A 24,465-nucleotide genomic window follows, 5' to 3' on the forward strand; every position below is an offset into this window, starting at 1 on the left:
GTAACTGTATTTAAATAGGGAAAACGTGGAGATGTTTGGTAGCTTCTCTGCTTGGCCCATATTGAATGAACTGGACTAAGCTAAGTGCTAACAAAGTTTCGCCGCAAGACAGAGCGATTTAGTGCACGCACTGAGACGAGAGAGGTATGTATCAACTCGTTTTAGTTAAGGGAATAACATAGTTTAATATGAAAAAACGGTGAAGTATCCCTTTAAAACTTCAAGACTTTAAAAATACTTTTTATCTTGACAAACTTTTTTATCTTCGGGTGTGTCATGAATGGCCCAAAGTTGCTCTTTGTCACTCCTGTCTGTATCTTATGGTTACATTTTAACTGAGCTGCTTGTAAAAGTCTAAATCTGCTCAGAGTCACTTCTGTGAAAGTGAAGAACATCACGAGAAATGTGTATGTGAATAATGTGAATCAGCTTTCAGTTGAAATGCTACTGTCTAGAGATTAATTGAATGGATTTAAGAGGTTCAGTTCATTGCTGATGGTAGGTTTGAAAAAAATACATTCCTGGATTCATATTCATGTATTATTTAATTTGATTGCGCATGTGTCAATAATATGTATTGTTATTGACTACTAGAATGTCAATTTTTTCAGATGCTTTAATCTCTTTTAGTGAATTTTTTTATACAGAAATTTAACAAACAGAACTATGCTGTGAAAATGTATGCAGAATCAGATAAGATAGTTTCGGTTTGAAAGACTATATTTAATTATTAATCTATACTGATCAGTGATTAAATGGACATTAAATGTCCACATCAGCTCAGCAGCTCTACTGGTTATTAGTTCCCTGATGTATATAAAAGTCTGTATCGGGCTATAAGAAGTAAAGTTAAGAAGATTATAAAGTTTCTTAAGAGTTGAAATAGGAAGTCAAAGAAATGTGATTTTGACAGGTAATTATTCAAATATTTTATGGCTTACTTATATAAAGAAATTACTGAATAAACAAATCATAACACTCAACTCATTTGTGTATGTGTTTACAGAAAGTCTTCCAGGCAAACAATTTGCTATGTGTCTGAAGTAAACAGTTTTATATGCCTGTTCTGTGTTTAGAGCACTGCCTTTGCAATGAGTGTCAATGAAAGGAGAGAAGAGGATGCTGTTCAGATAAATAAAGCGACATCTCCAAAACCCTGTCTTGTGTCTATGAAGAGTTTCGAGTCCATTGGCAGCCCCCTAACATTAGTGATTCAAATTCCAGCAATGCCCTTAGTAAGAACTTTTTTCTTTTTTTTTAACTCCACATCATGGTTCACTATATAATGGTTTAAAAATGTATTTGCAGCAGATTAGAGTGCCTTTTGTTCAAGGTGTTTTCTCTCTGTGTCTGTAGAAGAAGAAGATGCTGTTCAGACAAATAAAGCAGAATCTTCAAAATCCTGCCTTGTGTCTATGAAGAGTTTTGAGTCCATTGGCAGCCCCCCTAACATTAGTGTTGAAGCAGCGACCTCTGACCCTGAGTGAGTATAAATATGATTTAATTGCTACAGTGAAACTTTCAATGAGAGGATATTTTAACCAAGGTTTTTGAGGTAAAAGCATGGAAGTGATGATGAATTGAGTTGAAATTATTGTATTTGACTACTTGTATATTACCTTTTAAGATTATCTGTAAGTAGGCTGATAACAGTAATTTACACAGTTTATTATACAAAAATTTGGGATTTTTTATGTTTTGCTGTCACGATTCGGTATGAGTTCAGTACAGTAGGAAAAATGGTCATACTTTAGTTTAGGGTCCAATTCTCACTATTAAATATGACTTTTGCCTCAATAAACCCTAATTACAGCTTATTAGATAGTAATGTTGTTAAGTTTAGGTTTTGGGTATAGGATTAAGACAGGGGTTCCCAAACTTTTCCATTCCAGGACCCACCTAGACAAGTATAATTTATCTCAAGACCCACCAAAATCATTTTAAAGCATGAATATGAGTGGGGGTGGGAGGCGTTAGTTCCTTTTAGAGCAGTTTTTATTTTCCTTGTCATAGTGTGAATGACATACAAGTTTGATTGCAATACAAACTTATGGTACATTGTCAAAACGATTAAAATAGCAGCCTAATGGCTATGTTGAAATAATATGAAGAATACCAAGTAGTTTTAGTCTGCTGTCTCAAATGATTTACACAGACATGGCACAACAAACTTAAAGAAATGAAAAAAAGTAGCCTACTATAAGCATAATCTTAACCAAAAGTTCGATATGACAAAAATCTGAATATAAAAAAAAAAATCAGGCAAATCATTTTATTTAATAGTGACACTAATATTTAGTATGCTGCAAGTGTTGTTAAACTCATTGCGGTGTTCAGCGCAGAAAACACTTTCGTGCTCATGTGTGTACATGTGGTAGGTAGACAAATGCGAGCAGGGAACGCAAACAACGCACTCTTGCGACCATATCTCTGAAAGACAACAGCGCTGAGTTGAACAGATGACAGAGATGAATGCGTTTCCCAAAAGCATCGTATGCCCAAGTAGATTGTAGAACCATTGCCACCAATGGTCTCAATGGTCAACTTAGTCCACAGTGCTTTTGGGAAACGCAGCCCAAACCTGAATCAGCCTTTCATGACATCTGAATTCTCCGATGTAATGCGATCTCATGCAGAATACAGCGCAGTGATTAGAGTGAACAAGTTTCTTAAAGAACTGAGCCACTCTGAGATGCTGAAAATTGTTATCACAATAAGTCGCTCGCGTTTAATGAAACACAATGCTGATATATTTCTAGAATTAAATCGCAACCTTTGCAATTCGAAAAATAGCACTGACTAAGCGATAAAGTGATTTCTATTTAACTTTGGTATGTGTAACCTTAGACTGTTTGCATGTTTGTGTCATTGACTGAAATGTAAATTTAGCTGCAGCCAAGTGACTGCACGACCCACCTTATCCCACTTTCCGACTCCCCCCCCCCCCCCCCCCTGGATTAAGGGATGTAAAATAAGGTCATGCAGAGTAAGCCATTAATATGTGCTTTATAAGTACTTAATAAACAGCCAAATATCCTAGAAATATACATGCTAATGAGCAACTAGTTAATAGTGAGAATTGGACACTAAACTAAAGTGTTACTGGAAAAAGCAACAAATTCATTAATTTTGAACAGACAGTAGTGCAAATTACTGTTTGTTCCACCTAGCGGTATTAAGTCCCCCCTGAGGTAGTTGGTACAGTACAGCCTCCTATATTATGCACTAAGCATTAAACAGAATGCACTCTTGCATAGGTCATATTTTTTGCAAGGCTGATAAAAAAACAAAAAAAAAGTACAAAATAAATAGAATAAAGCAAACAGCGCTGCATTACCGCGCACCCCCTTCTGGATTGGAGTGTGGATCATCTGTGACTGACTGTATTCCTCGTCTGACTGTATGCATGAACCATGACGTCCGTAACGTGACGGTTTGGGACGAATACATGTACTAATGAATAAATATGTAATATTTTAATATTTTACTGCAAAATTAAGATATTTAGATTTGACCTTTTTTTTGTTTACTTTTTATTTATTTAGCAAGCAGCATGTCAAAGAGGCATCCCTGCAGACAGACACACTGCTTAAGGAGACTAAATACCTGCAGCACGATTCTCAGCAAACAGTGGATTATGTCCTTCAGAGAGTCAAAGACCAACACAAAACCAGCATGAAGAAAAAGTATGAGAGCTTATTTGAGGGAATCAAAATGCAGGAGAATCAAACCCTCCTGAACAGGATCTACACACAGCTCTATATCATAGACGGAGAGAGTGAAGGGGTGAATGAAGAACATGAGGTTTTACAGATGGAGAAAACAGCCAGAATTCAAGACAGACCAATCTACTGCAATGACATCTTTAAACCCTTACATCAACCACGAAGTGAGGAGAAAGACATAATCCAGACTGTTCTCACTAAAGGCATCGCTGGAATTGGAAAAACCGTCTCTGTGCAGAAGTTAATTCTGGATTGGACCGAGGGAACAGCCAATCAGGATGTAGATTTCATATTTGTGCTTCCATTTCGAGAGCTGAACTTGATTAAAGATGTCCAATATAGTCTTCATAGACTCCTGCTGGACTTTCATCCTGAACTTCAAGATCTGGACTCAAAGATTTATGAGGAGTGTAAAGTTGTGTTTATCTTTGATGGTCTAGATGAAAGCAGAATTACACTGATGTTTAATGATAGACAGAAGGTTTGTGATGTGAATAAGTCTTCATCAGTGGGTGTGTTGATGTCAAACCTCATTAGAGGAGATCTGCTTCCCTCTGCTCATATCTGGATCACTTCCAGACCAGCAGCAGCCAATCAGATCCCCTCAAAATACATCAACCGTGTGACAGAAATTCAAGGATTCAATGAGCCTCAGAAGGAGGAATATTTCAGGAAGAGAATCAGTGATGAGCATCAAGCCAGCAGAATCATCTCACATATTAAAAGATCAAGAAGCCTCCACATCATGTGCCACATACCCGTCTTCTGCTGGATCTCAGCCACTGTGCTTCAAAACCTCCTGAAAAAAGATGACAGTGCAGAAATCCCTCAAACTCTGACTGAAATGTACATCCACTTCCTTCTGACACAGATCAACATGAGGAATCAGAAGTATGATGAGAGAGATCCAGAGAAAGTCCTGAAGTCCAACAGAGAAGTGATTGTGAAACTTGCTGAACTGGCTTTCAAACAGCTGATGAAGGGCAATGTGATGTTCTATGAGGAGGACCTGATTGAGAGCGGCATAGACGTCACTGATGCCTCAGTGTATTCTGGGATTTGCACTGAGATTTTTAAGGAGGAATCTGTGATTAATCAGAGGAAAATCTACTGCTTCATTCATCTGAGCTTTCAGGAGTTTCTTGCTGCTTTGTATCTGTTTTTCTGCTATGCCACCAAGAACACAAAGTCACTGAAGTTCTTTCTGGAAGCATGGTACAGGTTCAAGGAAATATCTCTGTATGAGCTACTAACATCAGCAGTTGATAAATCCTTACGGAGTGAAAATGGACACTTGGATCTTTTCCTGCGATTCCTGCTGGGTGTCTCACTGGAGTCCAATCAGATACTCTTACAGGATTTACTGACAGACACAGAACACAGCTCAGAGAACATCATGAGAACCACACAGTACATTCAAAACAAAATCAAGGGTGATGAACATCTCTCAGCTGACAGATGCATCAATTTGTTCCTCTGTCTGCTTGAACTGAATGATCAGACTCTGTACAGAGAGATTCAGGAGTTCCTAAAATCACAAAAACATTCAAAGAATAAACTTTCTCTTGCTCACTGCTCAACAATCGCCTACATGTTTCAGATTTCAGAGGAGGGGCTGGATGAGCTGGATATGTAGAAGGCGACTGATACCAGCTGTGGTGAACTGCAGAAAAGCTCTGTGAGTATTTGTAGAGGTTAAATCCTCAAGATTAGCTAACCTGGAGCAGAGGCAATGTAAAAATGTCTTCGCAAAACTTCCACTCTAGTGAGCCAAAATAATCCACTCCAACATTGATAAAAGGGCAAAGGTCAGGTTGGATTCTTTCCAGTGGCAGGTCTGCCATCTTTGCTTGCCAGTTTTGCATTTTATATGCAGATAAGCAACAGAATGCTGAAAAATATTCAATAATAAAGAAATTTACTCCAACGTGAACATCCAGTACATCCAGTTTCCACATACCACATGTAGTTCTTCATAGTCTCAATTATCAATGTGCTCACCTTACAGTAATCCAATGAAACAAAGGGCTTCAAAACTCCAAAAGTAATCAAGGCTGGTCTTTAGATTTTTTTGTATTGGTTAAATCCTTTCTATGATTTACCACATATAAGACTGAGGGGGCTTTCACACTGGCCAGAATTGAGAAGCTCTGTTTTACTGCCTGAACTAGTGCGGACCCAAGTCTGAGTTGCTTTCACATTTACACAAATCGATCCACAGTTCCATTGCAGCCAAACTCAGACCAGCTCCTACGGGTTGTCTCGGGTTTGGTACCCATTCTGCATTACAGCTTTAACATTACCAAATTCAAACCGCGTTCTGTTTCGAACTATCAGATGTGATTACCTCAATTGTGAAAATGTGATCAGTGAAATGTGTATAATACAGACAACAATATTTTAACCCACCATCTCATCTTTATTGTGCTGTTTTTCTTTACATTATAGACTCACTGACTGTAATCTCACTGGTCAGTGCTGTGAAAGTTTGTCTTCAATTCTACAATCATCAAACTCACTGAGAGAGCTGGACCTGAGTAACAATGACCTGCAGGATTCAGGAGTAAAGCTGCTCTCTGATGGACTGAAGAGTTCATACTGTCAACTAGAGATACTGAGGTCAGTTAATTTAAATAAAATAATCAGATGCTGCAACAATAAATTAGTCTTTGTCTAGCAACAGTTCTTCAGTTCTTCTCTTTGTTGTTCTTCTTACCTTGTTCTTTGTATCTTTTGTAGACCTGAGTCTGATGTATTGTTTAAATTATTTTTTTGTGGAAGAATTTAATGTGTTGTAAGAGTACTCTGTGATCATTTTGTTCTGGTTTGTTTAGGTTATCCATCTGTAATCTCACTGGTCAGTGCTGTGAAAGTTTGTCTTCAATTCTACAATCATCAAACTCACTGAGAGAGCTGGACCTGAGTAACAATGACCTGCAGGATTCAGGAGTGAAGCTGCTCTCTGATGGACTGAAGAGTTCATACTGTCAACTTAACATACTGAGGTAAGAAAATGTATCAGAAGTCCCCAGAGCTCCAGGAAGCTGAACACCCAATTGAGTAAACCAGAGTAAGATAGGGTGTCCATGGATGCTTAAAATGTATTAAACAGCACTTTTCTCAATATGTATTAAATACAACTATCTTTAACAGCATCAAACAAATAAAGTTAAAGAGACGCTGAATCGGTGGACCCTCTATAGAGAATAGAGTATATCTACAATAATTGTATTGACTGGTCTAAATGTATTATTATTATTATTTTATTATTACTATTATTATTATAAATTATTATTATCATGAATATTATTGTTGTTACTACTACTACTACTATTTTTATTATTATTAGTAGTACGAATACTACTTCTACTACAACTCTATTAGTACTATGATTCTCTCAAATTGCCTCTGTCTATATCAACTAAAATACCCAACTGCTTAAACTTGCCAATGTACTTGCATACATCACTATATCAATATATTTATATTTAACTGTTTTCTTTTCTTTTTTCTTTGTTTTTGTTCTGTTTGTCTTTCTCTCTTTTGTATGTGTATATGTCATTTACCTTGTATAAGCTACTGTTTTGTTAACCTGCAATAAAAAAGAAAAGAAAAGAAACATATAGATATAGCAACACGCCAAAGATGTAAAACAAAACTGTTACTACATTAAAATGTGATAAATGCTAGTAAATGTCATATGTAGTATAAAAAGCCTTCTAATGTACTATTGGTGCAAGACAATGTTTTCTTTTCTTTTTCTAGTCGGTCTTTTTTAGATTATGTGGCAGTTTTAGATTTTTTACTTTCTCTATAGAGTAAATTATTGCTAAATTAAACTGGGTCACACATCTTATCGCGTGTGTCATGATAGGTGCGGCTCGCCCAAGTCGTATCACCCTTTTGAAGCACACTGGTGAACGAGGCACAGTATAGGCCACTGTGACTTGCGCGCCACTCATGCAAATTAAATAAACCAGGTTTCAGTCATATTACGCAGATAACTGATAGTTATTTGTTTCGAACAGGAACCTTAGTGCTTATCATAAAAGCTCTGAACACACAATGTATGTAATCATATTTAATTGTATGTATGTTTCCATTAACCATGATATAAATCAGGGTTATTCAATTAAAGTTTCAAAAGGTCCGGTCTCTATATTTTCTTCCCAGCTGAGGTCCGGGCAATACTTTTTTGAAATAGTTATAAATTTCCATCTGGACAGCAGTAGTACTTTGTAAAAGAAAAAGAAAAAATCCATCATTAAAGATTAATATATTGGGAACTCAGAGCCAATGCAGTGGCGTCTGAAAAGTTGAATTTTGGTTTTACATGCAGCCTTTGAGAAGCATTATTTTAATGCATCACATTCAAAAGAGAATTCAAACTCACCTTCTGGGTTTTAACTAAAGCATCAGCAGCTGCTGAAATAGTGCATGAAACACTGCTCTTGATGTAAAGATGTAGTGTTGTATGTGTGTAAATAAAATGCCATAATATTTATCAAAATATATCCTGCAAAATTACAAGTAGGATTTATTTCCGTGCACTGATTTTTCTGCATGAAATAATAGCATCAGATAGAGGTGAAGATAAATTGAAAACTGATTACTTCTCTTTTTCAACTTACAAAATCACTTTCTTTTCTAAGACATTAAACAGATCAAATATATTTTGAGTCTTGTACTTTTCACAGATGATGTAATGGTGTGTGTGTCTGTGTCTGTGTGTTTTTAGATTATCTGGCTGTATGGTGACAGAGGAAGGCTGTTGTTTTATGGCTTCAGCTCTGAGTTCAAACCCCTCACACCTGAGAGAGCTGGATCTGAGCTACAATCACCCAGGACAATCATTAGTCAAGCTGGTCTCTGATCCAAAATACAGACTGGACAAACTCAAGTATGTTCAACACAAACAATCATCATGTGATCCATGTGTGTTTGTTAGCATGTCACTGAAAACTGTTATAATCGATAGATTTTATTTCATTTGACAGAAGGACTAAAAGAGGATTAGTTGTGAAGCAGTAGGACTCAGTCGGTCAGCATGATAACCGCCAAAAACGAGGTGGCAGAGTACCACCTACCCCCACCCCCACCCTCTAATTATACGGACTAATGAATATAAAAATATTAGCGAGGGGGGAAACACAGGGTTGAGGGCACCTTGATGTGTTTTGAAAATGTAATCCTATGACAACAAATGAGGGAGAAACACGGAATAACATTTAAATGATTTCATAATATTTTCACTAAGTTTATGAGCACTACATAACGACAAACGTCAGTTTAACAGAAATAATAGAGGCATAGTTACTTTTTTTGTCCATTCTTCTTTGAATTTTCGATCTACATTAGTGTCTTCTATCTGAATAATTCATCATGCCGTCGCATTTATGATCAGACGTACGGCTGCACAGTGTCCTTATTTGCACATATATATTTCATGGAGGACATGATGAAATATGTGTGCATACACGGTGCCAGTTCATGTTTAGAGCACTAGAGTATATGAAATATGTTCTTAAAATTTGAAGCATGCTTCCTGTGGTCCGTATATGATCTATGATCCACGTGGCGATTGTTGTTAAACTCATTGCATCGTTCCATGCTTAAACAGCTCTATGCGTGCTCCTCATGTTCTTACATATTAAATGTTTTTAGTCATATTTCCAAAGTGTTTGTATTCAAACTCTAGCTCTAAACGCATCTCAGGGAAAATGCAAACAACACTTTTGTGTTGTCGCACATAGGAAACAAGCACTTACGACCTATGTCTCTAAACAATGAGGGAAGACAAACGCGACAGAAGTGATACTGTCTCATGCATCTTCTTCTTTAGTGCTGCCTAACGGCGTGTGCGACTTCACGATGATATTGGTCCCGGTCTAGCACGGCGTGTAGAGTTTGTGCTGTTGTTAATTGTAGCCATGTTTTGATGTTACTGAGCCATGTCGTTTTTGGCCGTCCTGGTCGTTTTTTTCCTTCGATTTTTCCTTGCAGGATTTGCTTTAATAGCTGGTATTTGTGGTCGTTTCGGGCAATGTGGCCTAAGTAGTGACACTTCCTGCTAATGATGGTCTTCAGCAGTTGCCTGTCAGTGCCCATGTCTTGCAGAACTTGTGTATTGGTGGTTTTGGCTGTCCATGGGATTTTCAGCATTCTTCGATACAGCCACATTTCGAAAGCTTCGAGCCTTTTTGTTGCTGTTGTTGTCAGTGTCCACGTCTCTACTCCGTACAGCAAAATTGACCAGATGTAGCATTTCAGTGTGCGCAGTTTCAGTGATGTACTCAAGTTGCGGCCTGAGAGGAGTGTTTTCCATTTAATAAATGCTTGCCTTGCTTGTTCAATTCTGCTCTTGATTTCGACTTCATGGTTCAACTGATCGTCAATGATTACACCAAGGTATTTAAATCGGTGTACTTGTTCCAATTTTTCGCTGCCCAGCTTGATTGTTGTTTCGCTTGTAGTTCGGCTGACCTTCATAACCTTTGTTTTCTTTTTGTTAATTCGTAAGCCCCATATTTGACTCTCTGCGGCAACTTCATCCAAGATTTGTTGTAGGTCTTGTTCCGAATCGGCCAGCAGTGCAGTGTCGTCGGCATATCTGATGTTGTTGATGTACTGTCCATTGACTTTAATACCAATGTTTTTGTCTGCTAGTGTTCGATCAAAAATCTGCTCCGAGTAGATGTTGAAAAGGATCGGTGACAGTGGGCAGCCTTGTCGTACACCTTTTTGTATTGGTGTTGGGTCTGTCAGTTCGTTGTCATATCGGAGTTGGGCTGTTTGCTTCCAATAAAGAGCAATGATGAAGTTGGTGTCGTTTTTATCTAGTCCCAGTTGTTTTAATAGAGCTGCTAGTCGGTCGTGGTCTACTGAGTCAAAGGCTTTCTCGTAATCTATGAAGCAGATGTACACTTCTTTCTGATGTTCGTAGCATCGCTGTAGTAGTATCTGTAGACAGAAGATTGCTTCTCTCGTGCCTAGTCCTTTGCGGAAGCCAAACTGTGTGTTCTTCAATGCATTTTCGCATGTGGAGCGTATGCGCTGTTGGATCACCTTCAGGAAGACTTTCAGCACGTGGCTCATCAAGCTTATCAGTCTGTAGTCTTCGCATTTCCGGCTTGTTGCTTTCTTTGGTATGGCCACAAAGATGGATTGTAGCCAGTCAGATGGAATTTTGTTACCGTTGTATATTTGATTGTACCAGTCAGTCAGTTGACGTATGTTGTTGCTGTTTAATAGTTTGAGCAATTCGACATGGATTGTGTCGGGCCCGCACGCTTTGCCTGGCTTAGCTGTTTTGATTGCCTGTTCTACCTCTGATGTTAAAATGTGTAGAGTGTCTTTCGACGTCTGTTGGTCTTTTTCTGCAGGTGTTCTCACGGCGCCAAAGAGTTTGTGTATATAGTTTGTCCAGGTGTCCATTTTATCTTGTTTATTTAGGATTGGTTGGTTGTTGTCCGCATACAAGGTTGCTGTTGGGGCTGGTCTGTAGATGTTACCAGCTTCTTTGAGCTTCTTGTGCAGATTAAAATTATCATGTTTTTTAATTAGTTCTTCAATCTCGGCGCATTGTTCTTCCATCCACTTTTCTTCTGCCTGTCGGATTGCTTCTCTGATCTTCTGTTGCATTTGTTTGTACTTCTCCGAGTTGTTGTTTTTGTACATTCTTCGTTTGCTCATTAGATCGAGAATATACTGTGTCATCCATCGTTGTTTCTTTTTCGGTGACTGGTGTCCCAGCATGACTTCTGTTGTTTCTGTGATGCATTGTTTGAACGAGCGCCAGTACTCCTGAACATCTGCTGTTTCTGTTGTTATTGAGCAGATGCTATCGTTGAGATGTTGCTGTACTTGTCTTTTATTGGTGCTGTTCTTCAGTTTCTCCAGGTCTGCTCGTCTCGTCTTTGTACATTGTATTGATCGCAATTTGAGTCTTATTGTAGCTGTTACTGGGTTGTGGTCTGACGATATATCAGCTCCAGGGTAGGTTTTTGCTGTAAGCACACTGGACTTAAACCTGATGTTAATTAGGATATAATCAATTTGATTCCTGACGATGTTGTTGTCGGAGTCTTGCGGCGAGGTCCATGTGTACAGTCGTCGAGGTGGCAATTGGAACCACGTGTTAGCAATACTGAAACGTTCTTCTTGGCAGAATTGAACCAGTCTGTCGCCTCGTCCATTCCTTATTCCTAGTCCGTGCTCTCCGACAATGTTCTGCATTCGACCATGTCCGACCTTGGCGTTGAAGTCGCCAAGGATTATGGTGATATCTTGTTTCTTCAGCGGCTTCAGCGTGTCGGTTAGTTGCTCATAGAACGATTCGATTTCATAATCTTGTTTGTCTGCTGTTGGAGCATAAACCTGTAAAATGTTCACGTTGACTTTGTTGCCTGCTAATTGTAGTAGTGCTATTCGTTCTGATACTGGGGTAAAGTTGATGACTTTATTTACTAATTTCTTGTGTACTATAAAGGCGACACCATATGTTTGTTTGGTGTTTTCTTCTCCTCCGGAGCAGAAGATGTGGTGTTCGCTCGATATAATCTTTTTTGTTCCAGGCCATTTAGTTTCGCTTAGACCAATTATGTTGATTTTAAGTCGATCCATTTCTTGTATGACATTGGCTAGTTTTCCTGCTTGAAGTAAGCTTCGAACGTTCCAAGTTGCTACTTTGAAAGGGTTCTTTGACGCAAGCTCGGAGATTCTTAGCACCCCTGTCCCATTTAAGGGACGCCGATACTCAGGGCCTTTGTTGATTTTGCTTGTCATCATTGAAGTTTTCAAGGGAGGAATAATCCAAGTAGTTTCCCGTTGCTTTCTTGGATCACAATTTATTTGAAAAGGTCATGTGAGGACCTTTCGGAACGGGTTTTGTCTGACGTCTCCACTGAAGTCTTCCCGCCTTGGGTGACCCTTCTGAGAGCACTAGGCTCTCGACGGTATAGCGATCAGCTTCTCAGACGTACACAAACTCTCTCGCAGCGTTAAGGCACCGTTTCTCGAGAGAGCATAATGCCTCAATTATATCTTATGCATACTACAGTGCAGTGATTGGATTGAATGACCCCTTTGTGAATAAATGCAGAAAAGCACTCAGAAACAGATGACGTCACTTTATTCGTCCACCCGCTACTGAAGCCCCGGCAGCCAATCACCACTTTTGATGAATTGACGTCAGAATCCATGACATTGCTTCAACTTTGCTTTTCAGACCGGAAGTATCTAATTGCTCTAAAGAAATTATGGAAGAACTTTATGAGTATGTATTATGTGCAGTCTTGTACATTTTTAAAACAAATGTCTTTTGGGGTTTCATGACCCTTTAAGTGGATGTTGGATCAGAAGTGAAGTACAAAGCAGGAGTAAAGCTGCTCTCTGATGGACTGAAGAGTTCATACTGTCAACTAGAGATACTGAGGTCAGTTAATTTAAATAAAATAATCAGATGCTGCAACAATAAATTAGTCTTTGTCTAGCAACAGTTCTTCAGTTCTTCTCTTTGTTGTTCTTCTTACCTTGTTCTTTGTATCTTTTGTAGACCTGAGTCTGATGTATTGTTTAAATTATTTTTTTGTGGAAGAATTTAATGTGTTGTAAGAGTACTCTGTGATCATTTTGTTCTGGTTTGTTTAGGTTATCCATCTGTAATCTCACTGGTCAGTGCTGTGAAAGTTTGTCTTCAATTCTACAATCATCAAACTCACTGAGAGAGCTGGACCTGAGTAACAATGACCTGCAGGATTCAGGAGTGAAGCTGCTCTCTGATGGACTGAAGAGTTCATACTGTCAACTTAACATACTGAGGTAAGAAAATGTATCAGAAGTCCCCAGAGCTCCAGGAAGCTGAACACCCAATTGAGTAAACCAGAGTAAGATAGGGTGTCCATGGATGCTTAAAATGTATTAAACAGCACTTTTCTCAATATGTATTAAATACAACTATCTTTAACAGCATCAAACAAATAAAGTTAAAGAGACGCTGAATCGGTGGACCCTCTATAGAGAATAGAGTATATCTACAATAATTGTATTGACTGGTCTAAATGTATTATTATTATTATTTTATTATTACTATTATTATTATAAATTATTATTATCATGAATATTATTGTTGTTACTACTACTACTACTATTTTTATTATTATTAGTAGTACGAATACTACTTCTACTACAACTCTATTAGTACTATGATTCTCTCAAATTGCCTCTGTCTATATCAACTAAAATACCCAACTGCTTAAACTTGCCAATGTACTTGCATACATCACTATATCAATATATTTATATTTAACTGTTTTCTTTTCTTTTTTCTTTGTTTTTGTTCTGTTTGTCTTTCTCTCTTTTGTATGTGTATATGTCATTTACCTTGTATAAGCTACTGTTTTGTTAACCTGCAATAAAAAAGAAAAGAAAAGAAACATATAGATATAGCAACACGCCAAAGATGTAAAACAAAACTGTTACTACATTAAAATGTGATAAATGCTAGTAAATGTCATATGTAGTATAAAAAGCCTTCTAATGTACTATTGGTGCAAGACAATGTTTTCTTTTCTTTTTCTAGTCGGTCTTTTTTAGATTATGTGGCAGTTTTAGATTTTTTACTTTCTCTATAGAGTAAATTATTGCTAAATTAAACTGGGTCACACATCTTATCGCGTGTGTCATGATAGGTGCGGCTCGCCCAAGTCGTATCACCCTTTTGAAGCACACTGGTGAACGAGGCACAGTATAGGCCACTGTGACTTGCGCGCCACTCATGCAAATTAAATAAACCAGGTTTCAGTCATATTACGCAGATAACTGATAGTTATTTGTTTCGAACAGGAACCTTAGTGCTTATCATAAAAGCTCTGAACACACAATGTATGTAATCATATTTAATTGTATGTATGTTTCCATTAACCATGATATAAATCAGGGTTATTCAATTAAAGTTTCAAAAGGTCCGGTCTCTATATTTTCTTCCCAGCTGAGGTCCGGGCAATACTTTTTTGAAATAGTTATAAATTTCCATCTGGACAGCAGTAGTACTTTGTAAAAGAAAAAGAAAAAATCCATCATTAAAGATTAATATATTGGGAACTCAGAGCCAATGCAGTGGCGTCTGAAAAGTTGAATTTTGGTTTTACATGCAGCCTTTGAGAAGCATTATTTTAATGCATCACATTCAAAAGAGAATTCAAACTCACCTTCTGGGTTTTAACTAAAGCATCAGCAGCTGCTGAAATAGTGCATGAAACACTGCTCTTGATGTAAAGATGTAGTGTTGTATGTGTGTAAATAAAATGCCATAATATTTATCAAAATATATCCTGCAAAATGACAAGTAGGATTTATTTCCGTGCACTGATTTTTCTGCATGAAATAATAGCATCAGATAGAGGTGAAGATAAATTGAAAACTGATTACTTCTCTTTTTCAACTTACAAAATCACTTTCTTTTCTAAGACATTAAACAGATCAAATATATTTTGAGTCTTGTACTTTTCACAGATGATGTAATGGTGTGTGTGTCTGTGTCTGTGTGTTTTTAGATTATCTGGCTGTATGGTGACAGAGGAAGGCTGTTGTTTTATGGCTTCAGCTCTGAGTTCAAACCCCTCACACCTGAGAGAGCTGGATCTGAGCTACAATCACCCAGGACAATCATTAGTCAAGCTGGTCTCTGATCCAAAATACAGACTGGACAAACTCAAGTATGTTCAACACAAACAATCATCATGTGATCCATGTGTGTTTGTTAGCATGTCACTGAAAACTGTTATAATCGATAGATTTTATTTCATTTGACAGAAGGACTAAAAGAGGATTAGTTGTGAAGCAGTAGGACTCAGTCGGTCAGCATGATAACCGCCAAAAACGAGGTGGCAGAGTACCACCTACCCCCACCCCCACCCTCTAATTATACGGACTAATGAATATAAAAATATTAGCGAGGGGGGAAACACAGGGTTGAGGGCACCTTGATGTGTTTTGAAAATGTAATCCTATGACAACAAATGAGGGAGAAACACGGAATAACATTTAAATGATTTCATAATATTTTCACTAAGTTTATGAGCACTACATAACGACAAACGTCAGTTTAACAGAAATAATAGAGGCATAGTTACTTTTTTTGTCCATTCTTCTTTGAATTTTCGATCTACATTAGTGTCTTCTATCTGAATAATTCATCATGCCGTCGCATTTATGATCAGACGTACGGCTGCACAGTGTCCTTATTTGCACATATATATTTCATGGAGGACATGATGAAATATGTGTGCATACACGGTGCCAGTTCATGTTTAGAGCACTAGAGTATATGAAATATGTTCTTAAAATTTGAAGCATGCTTCCTGTGGTCCGTATATGATCTATGATCCACGTGGCGATTGTTGTTAAACTCATTGCATCGTTCCATGCTTAAACAGCTCTATGCGTGCTCCTCATGTTCTTACATATTAAATGTTTTTAGTCATATTTCCAAAGTGTTTGTATTCAAACTCTAGCTCTAAACGCATCTCAGGGAAAATGCAAACAACACTTTTGTGTTGTCGCACATAGGAAACAAGCACTTACGACCTATGTCTCTAAACAATGAGGGAAGACAAACGCGACAGAAGTGATACTGTCTCATGCATCTTCTTCTTTAGTGCTGCCTAACGGCGTGTGCGACTTCACGATGATATTGGTCCCGGTCTAGCACGGCGTGTAGAGTTTGTGCTGTTGTTAATTGTAGCCATGTTTTGATGTTACTGAGCCATGTCGTTTTTGGCCGTCCTGGTCGTTTTTTTCCTTCGATTTTTCCTTGCAGGATTTGCTTTAATAGCTGGTATTTGTGGTCGTTTCGGGCAATGTGGCCTAAGTAGTGACACTTCCTGCTAATGATGGTCTTCAGCAGTTGCCTGTCAGTGCCCATGTCTTGCAGAACTTGTGTATTGGTGGTTTTGGCTGTCCATGGGATTTTCAGCATTCTTCGATACAGCCACATTTCGAAAGCTTCGAGCCTTTTTGTTGCTGTTGTTGTCAGTGTCCACGTCTCTACTCCGTACAGCAAAATTGACCAGATGTAGCATTTCAGTGTGCGCAGTTTCAGTGATGTACTCAAGTTGCGGCCTGAGAGGAGTGTTTTCCATTTAATAAATGCTTGCCTTGCTTGTTCAATTCTGCTCTTGATTTCGACTTCATGGTTCAACTGATCGTCAATGATTACACCAAGGTATTTAAATCGGTGTACTTGTTCCAATTTTTCGCTGCCCAGCTTGATTGTTGTTTCGCTTGTAGTTCGGCTGACCTTCATAACCTTTGTTTTCTTTTTGTTAATTCGTAAGCCCCATATTTGACTCTCTGCGGCAACTTCATCCAAGATTTGTTGTAGGTCTTGTTCCGAATCGGCCAGCAGTGCAGTGTCGTCGGCATATCTGATGTTGTTGATGTACTGTCCATTGACTTTAATACCAATGTTTTTGTCTGCTAGTGTTCGATCAAAAATCTGCTCCGAGTAGATGTTGAAAAGGATCGGTGACAGTGGGCAGCCTTGTCGTACACCTTTTTGTATTGGTGTTGGGTCTGTCAGTTCGTTGTCATATCGGAGTTGGGCTGTTTGCTTCCAATAAAGAGCAATGATGAAGTTGGTGTCGTTTTTATCTAGTCCCAGTTGTTTTAATAGAGCTGCTAGTCGGTCGTGGTCTACTGAGTCAAAGGCTTTCTCGTAATCTATGAAGCAGATGTACACTTCTTTCTGATGTTCGTAGCATCGCTGTAGTAGTATCTGTAGACAGAAGATTGCTTCTCTCGTGCCTAGTCCTTTGCGGAAGCCAAACTGTGTGTTCTTCAATGCATTTTCGCATGTGGAGCGTATGCGCTGTTGGATCACCTTCAGGAAGACTTTCAGCACGTGGCTCATCAAGCTTATCAGTCTGTAGTCTTCGCATTTCCGGCTTGTTGCTTTCTTTGGTATGGCCACAAAGATGGATTGTAGCCAGTCAGATGGAATTTTGTTACCGTTGTATATTTGATTGTACCAGTCAGTCAGTTGACGTATGTTGTTGCTGTTTAATAGTTTGAGCAATTCGACATGGATTGTGTCGGGCCCGCACGCTTTGCCTGGCTTAGCTGTTTTGATTGCCTGTTCTACCTCTGATGTTAAAATGTGTAGAGTGTCTTTCGACGTCTGTTGGTCTTTTTCTGCAGGTGTTCTCACGGCGCCAAAGAGTTTGTGTATATAGTTTGTCCAGGTGTCCATTTTTTCTTGTTTATTTAGGATTGGTTGGTTGTTGTCCGCATACAAGGTTGCTGTTGGGGCTGGTCTGTAGATGTTACCAGCTTCTTTGAGCTTCTTGTGCAGATTAAAATTATCATGTTTTTTAATTAGTTCTTCAATCTCGGCGCATTGTTCTTCCATCCACTTTTCTTCTGCCTGTCGGATTGCTTCTCTGATCTTCTGTTGCATTTGTTTGTACTTCTCCGAGTTGTTGTTTTTGTACATTCTTCGTTTGCTCATTAGATCGAGAATATACTGTGTCATCCATCGTTGTTTCTTTTTCGGTGACTGGTGTCCCAGCATGACTTCTGTTGTTTCTGTGATGCATTGTTTGAACGAGCGCCAGTACTCCTGAACATCTGCTGTTTCTGTTGTTATTGAGCAGATGCTATCGTTGAGATGTTGCTGTACTTGTCTTTTATTGGTGCTGTTCTTCAGTTTCTCCAGGTCTGCTCGTCTCGTCTTTGTACATTGTATTGATCGCAATTTGAGTCTTATTGTAGCTGTTACTGGGTTGTGGTCTGACGATATATCAGCTCCAGGGTAGGTTTTTGCTGTAAGCACACTGGACTTAAACCTGATGTTAATTAGGATATAATCAATTTGATTCCTGACGATGTTGTTGTCGGAGTCTTGCGGCGAGGTCCATGTGTACAGTCGTCGAGGTGGCAATTGGAACCACGTGTTAGCAATACTGAAACGTTCTTCTTGGCAGAATTGAACCAGTCTGTCGCCTCGTCCATTCCTTATTCCTAGTCCGTGCTCTCCGACAATGTTCTGCATTCGACCATGTCCGACCTTGGCGTTGAAGTCGCCAAGGATTATGGTGATATCTTGTTTCTTCAGCGGCTTCAGCGTGTCGGTTAGTTGCTCATAGAACGATTCGATTTCATAATCTTGTTTGTCTGCTGTTGGAGCATAAACCTGTAAAATGTTCACGTTGACTTTGTTGCCTGCTAATTGTAGTAGTGCTATTCGTTCTGATACTGGGGTAAAGTTGATGACTTTATTTACTAATTTCTTGTGTACTATAAAGGCGACACCATATGTTTGTTTGGTGTTTTCTTCTCCTCCGGAGCAGAAGATGTGGTGTTCGCTCGATATAATCTTTTTTGTTCCAGGCCATTTAGTTTCGCTTAGACCAATTATGTTGATTTTAAGTCGATCCATTTCTTGTATGACATTGGCTAGTTTTCCTGCTTGAAGTAAGCTTCGAACGTTCCAAGTTGCTACTTTGAAAGGGTTCTTTGACGCAAGCTCGGAGATTCTTAGCACCCCTGTCCCATTTAAGGGACGCCGATACTCAGGGCCTTTGTTGATTTTGCTTGTCATCATTGAAGTTTTCAAGGGAGGAATAATCCAAGTAGTTTCCCGTTGCTTTCTTGGATCACAATTTATTTGAAAAGGTCATGTGAGGACCTTTCGGAACGGGTTTTGTCTGACGTCTCCACTGAAGTCTTCCCGCCTTGGGTGACCCTTCTGAGAGCACTAGGCTCTCGACGGTATAGCGATCAGCTTCTCAGACGTACACAAACTCTCTCGCAGCGTTAAGGCACCGTTTCTCGAGAGAGCATAATGCCTCAATTATATCTTATGCATACTACAGTGCAGTGATTGGATTGAATGACCCCTTTGTGAATAAATGCAGAAAAGCACTCAGAAACAGATGACGTCACTTTATTCGTCCACCCGCTACTGAAGCCCCGGCAGCCAATCACCACTTTTGATGAATTGACGTCAGAATCCATGACATTGCTTCAACTTTGCTTTTCAGACCGGAAGTATCTAATTGCTCTAAAGAAATTATGGAAGAACTTTATGAGTATGTATTATGTGCAGTCTTGTACATTTTTAAAACAAATGTCTTTTGGGGTTTCATGACCCTTTAAGTGGATGTTGGATCAGAAGTGAAGTACAAAGCTTTGCTTACAAAAGAAATGACAGTTTAGCAACCAAATGTTACATCACGAATATAGAAACATGGATTTGTGCTGAATGAGAGCGGTGAGACCATCAACCTGGAATAAGCCATATATTGCCTCTGTATTCTGTTTTGTGATTTGATATTTCCATGAGTTATTTCCACTGGACTGCATCTCTTATTTCCACTGTCATAGCCATGTTTTTTTTCAGATCTTTCGATCTAATGGACACAATAACCTTGTGCAATGAACTGCCTCCCCATATCATCAGGGACAATATTACTATCTCGGAAAGATCGGCGATGCTAGAATGTTTTAATGAACACTTTGTTGCATCTGGTTTTTTGTTTGACCAATCTCCACCTCCAAAAACCTCCCCTTCTGATGGTAATGCTGCTGGAAGATTTTGTGTTGGCCAGCCTTTTTCTTTTACCTTTACCCCGTTTTCATTCAATGATGTACATAAAGCCCTAATGTCACTGGACATCAAAAAGCCTGCTGGCCCAGATTGCTTAGAGCCATATTTTTTAAAAATCGCTGCAGATTTTGTTGCTAAACCGCTCATGTATATTTTTAATTTGTCCTTGGCTCAGAATGTTATGCCATCAATCTGGAAATCTGCCCATGTCCTCCCCTTGTTAAAGGGAGGAGATCCTACCTTGCTAAACAACTATAGGCCTATCTCCAACTTGTCTGTGCTGTCAAAGGTCTTAGAACGACTAGTAAGTGAACAACTGAAAGAATTCCTGAGTGTTAATAATATTCTCTCAGAGTTTCAGTCGGGTTTCCGAAAGGAACATAGTACCATCTCTGCTTCACTGAAGGTTGTGAATGACATCATTGAGGCACTGGACAGCAAAAAGATGTGTGCAGCTCTTTTCATCGATCTTTCCAAAGCTTTTGATACGGTGAACCATTGTATTTTAAAACAGAGACTACTCAACATTGGTCTTTCTGAGAAGGCAGTTGGTTGGTTTGAAAATTATCTCTCAGATAGGACTCAGTGCGTCGCCTTTGACGGTATCTCTTCAGGTTTCTTACAAGTTGTATCAGGGGTTCCACAGGGATCGGTGCTGGGCCCACTTTTATTTACCATTTATGTAAATGACCTTGGTTCAAATGTCCACAATGCTCTGTTTCATTTTTATGCTGACGACACAATCATTTACACCTGTGGAGAAACCCTTCACCAGACCTTTCAGTACCTGCAGGATGCCTTTGACACTGTACAATCTCGGCTATCTGATTTGAAGCTTGTGTTGAATGCAAGTAAAACCAAGACGGTTCTGTTCTCAAATAATAGGAACTCCACAGTTATCCCTCCAAACATTGTTACCTTGCAGGGAAATCTAATAGAGCGTGTGGCTGAGTACAAGTACTTAGGGCTTTTACTTGACGACCATTTGACTTTTAAGGCTCATATCCTAAATTTAGCCCGGAAACTTAGGTTAAAGCTAGGGTTCTATTTTAGGAATAGGGCCTGTTTTTCTCTTGCAACAAGAAAGAAATTGGTCGAGGCTACTTTCTTTTCTCTTATGGACTATGGTGATTTTTTATATATGCACGCCCCTAATAAATATTTGCACCAACTGGATTCAGCTTATCATGGTGCACTGAGATTTATTACAGGGTGCAAACCCTTTACACATTGTTGCACTCTGTATAATCTAGTCCAGTGGCCCTCCCTTGCTCAGCGCAGGCTAACCCGGTGGCGATTGTTTATATATAAATCCATCATTGGGACATTGCCCCCTTATTTATGTAGGCTTATGTCCTTTAAGGCCAGCACTCGCTCTCTGCGGTCTAATGATAATCTCCACCTGGTTGTGCCTAGGGCTCGCACAGAGTTAGGGAAGCAAGCATTTAGAATTTCTGCCCCATCAGCGTGGAACCTGTTACAGAATGATTTAAAACTTGCTAACTTGGTCTCCTTTGGTCAATTTAAGAGGCTAGTAAAGTACCGGGAAGCAGGCACAATGGGCACCTGTCCCTGCTTCCCAAATTAGGATAAGTCTATGGTGACAATGGGGGATGTCATGTTTTTTTTAGTTTTTTTTTAACGTTGGTTGATTCATTGTACTGTTAACGTATTATGTTTTGTATGTTCATTGTATTTATTATATTTTGTATTCTATGTGTAACTTTTATGGCGGCCTTCTTGGCCAGGGCTCCTTCGTAAAAGAGACTTGTTCTCAAAGGATTTCCCTGGTTAAATAAGGGTTAAAAAAAAAAAAAAAAAAAAAAAAATGTACATATATGAAAGCGACCAGAGCTTTAGTTTCTGCTCTGACAACTACAAGACCAGCCGAACGCTGTGAGTGTGTGTTAGAAATCAGGAATGGCAAGAGAACATTGTGCTTGGTATGTTTTTCATCTTCAAACCAAACTTGGGTCTATAGCCAACAAAGTATAAATCTTGTCTGGCTAGTGTGCTTACTATAATGTTTACCAAAATGTCTTTTGTGGCTGTTTGAACACATTCAACCACATGAGCGCCTCTGGAAGTGATCGAAATTGGAAAAGCTCAAAGCGTTATAGACCCTGTTTAGACCTGTACTTCATGTAATCCACTTGTGATCAGATTGATGGAAAAACACTTAACAGCTTACACCTGTTAAGAAGTGTTTTTCCATCAATCTGATCACAATCTACAGTACCTTAGTTTCAGATTAAGGTGTTAATACATACAGACCCATCTGTTCATATATTGATAGTATGTTTTTAATGCCTTGTGTGTTTTAATAGTGTGGATCATGGGGGAGAGATCCGGATCACAGCAGGATTTAAAAAATGTAGATCACACACAAAACACACAACTCGCACACCTTCAGTCATTTTTGTTTAATTGTATTGTATTATGAATTTTCTCTTTTGACATCACTTCTTGTGTTTAGATGCATGTGATCTCACACTGGATCCAAACACAGCAAACACTTATCTCATTCTATCTGAGAGGAACAGAAAAGTGACACATGTGAGAGAGAAGCAGCCGTATCCTGATCATCGAGAGAGATTTGATGAATATCCTCAGGTTCTGTGTAGAGAGAGTCTGACTGGACGCTGTTACTGGGAGGCTGAATGGAGTGGGAAGGAGGTTTCTATATCAGTGGCATATAAAGGAATCAGAAGGAAAGAAGGAAGTACATGCAAGTTTGGACTCAATGAAAGATCTTGGAGTCTGATCCACAGATATAATGATTTAATGGTCTGGCACAATAATAAGAGAACAGTAATATCTGCCCCTTCATGTCTTTCTAAAAGAGTAGGAGTGTATCTGAACTGGCCGGCCGGCACTCTGTCCTTCTACAGCGTCTCTGACACACACACACTCACACACTTATACACATTCAACAGCACATTCACTGAACCCCTCTATGCTGGATTTATGTTTGCATACTTAAGGGATGTCTCAGTGTCTTTGTGTGAGATTAAACAGCCTTCAATGAAAAACAACTAAGTGAAAGATGTCTTTATCTCTCACACACAGCTGTAAACTTGTTCACTTCTTATCTTTGTTTGATGTGTAAATAGAAACATTTCATCAAATATGTATTGTGGTTTTACTATTGTCAAAGCAGTCATGTACTATTTCAAATGTAGGAAATAAGAGGTTATTGTACAGTAAAATTATGCTGACAGGTTCATTTATTTGTGTTTAACAGTTTCCAGTCCAGAAATCTCAAAGCAAGACTTAGTGAAACAGGGTTCAACAATTTTCTGTGCAAACTCTCTAAATTCAGTGTGTTTAAGCTAGCAAATGCAATATGCTATGGTTTGTGCTAACGTTCCTGTAATTCTACCAATAGAGTATGACACTAGTAGCAACACCAATGTCTGTCGATCGAGAATGCATGAACTGATAAAAATGTATATATTGAATGCAATGTAAGTCCCTTTGGATAAAAGCATCTACCAAATACATGATTAAATACAAATCTGATAAAAAAAGGTTTCAGTTAATTTTAAAATGTAAATATTTTCTGATGACATTTTTATTATAACACTGAAGGTCATGGAGTAGTGATTCTGACCAAAAAACAAAAATAAAGTCGAATTATACATTTGATCATGTTTCTTTTTAATAGTTAAGATAGAAATGTATCATTAACTATATAATTAACTGTCATTAATTAATCAATACAATTCTATTTTAAAAAATCATGTGTTTATCACTCAGTATGTGTCTACACTGTTAGATAAAAGTGATGTGTCAAATATTTAATATAAAGATTTAGAAATCTAGCAAATTTAGCTGTTTTTTTAAAGAATAATGTAGTTGATGGTTTGGTATTTCAGTCAAATGAGTTTTTCATCCAGTGCAGTACGTTCATCTCACCACCAGAGGTCTCTGTCACCTGCTTATTGAAATGGACTGAGTTGCAACACAACTCAATAATTTACATAAATTAATTTGTATTCATTACTTGAGAGTTTAAGTATTGCTATTGCTGCAGTTCAATAGCTGTGTTCATCTTTTCAGATTATATATATATATATATATATATATATATATATATATATATAATTTATAAAGATCTGATCTATATAGGTT

The 24,465-nt window shown here is 38.5% G+C and overlaps 1 pseudogene across 1 annotated transcript; it reads left to right on the top strand.

The window, feature by feature from the left end:
- The first annotated feature begins 784 nt into the window (after nt 1-784).
- Nucleotides 785-23,983, top strand: LOC309479703 (NACHT, LRR and PYD domains-containing protein 3-like; annotated as a pseudogene). Its single transcript, XR_014211687.1, has 8 exons — nt 785-1,235; nt 1,357-1,483; nt 3,546-5,403; nt 6,174-6,344; nt 6,560-6,730; nt 8,464-8,625; nt 22,659-22,705; nt 22,808-23,983. The product of XR_014211687.1 is annotated as an NACHT, LRR and PYD domains-containing protein 3-like (transcript).
- Nucleotides 23,984-24,465: the final 482 nt, after the last annotated feature.

The sequence above is a fragment of the Leuciscus leuciscus genome (genome assembly GCF_965113295.1).
Source record: "Leuciscus leuciscus genome assembly, chromosome: 17".
NCBI lineage: Eukaryota > Metazoa > Chordata > Actinopteri > Cypriniformes > Leuciscidae > Leuciscus > Leuciscus leuciscus.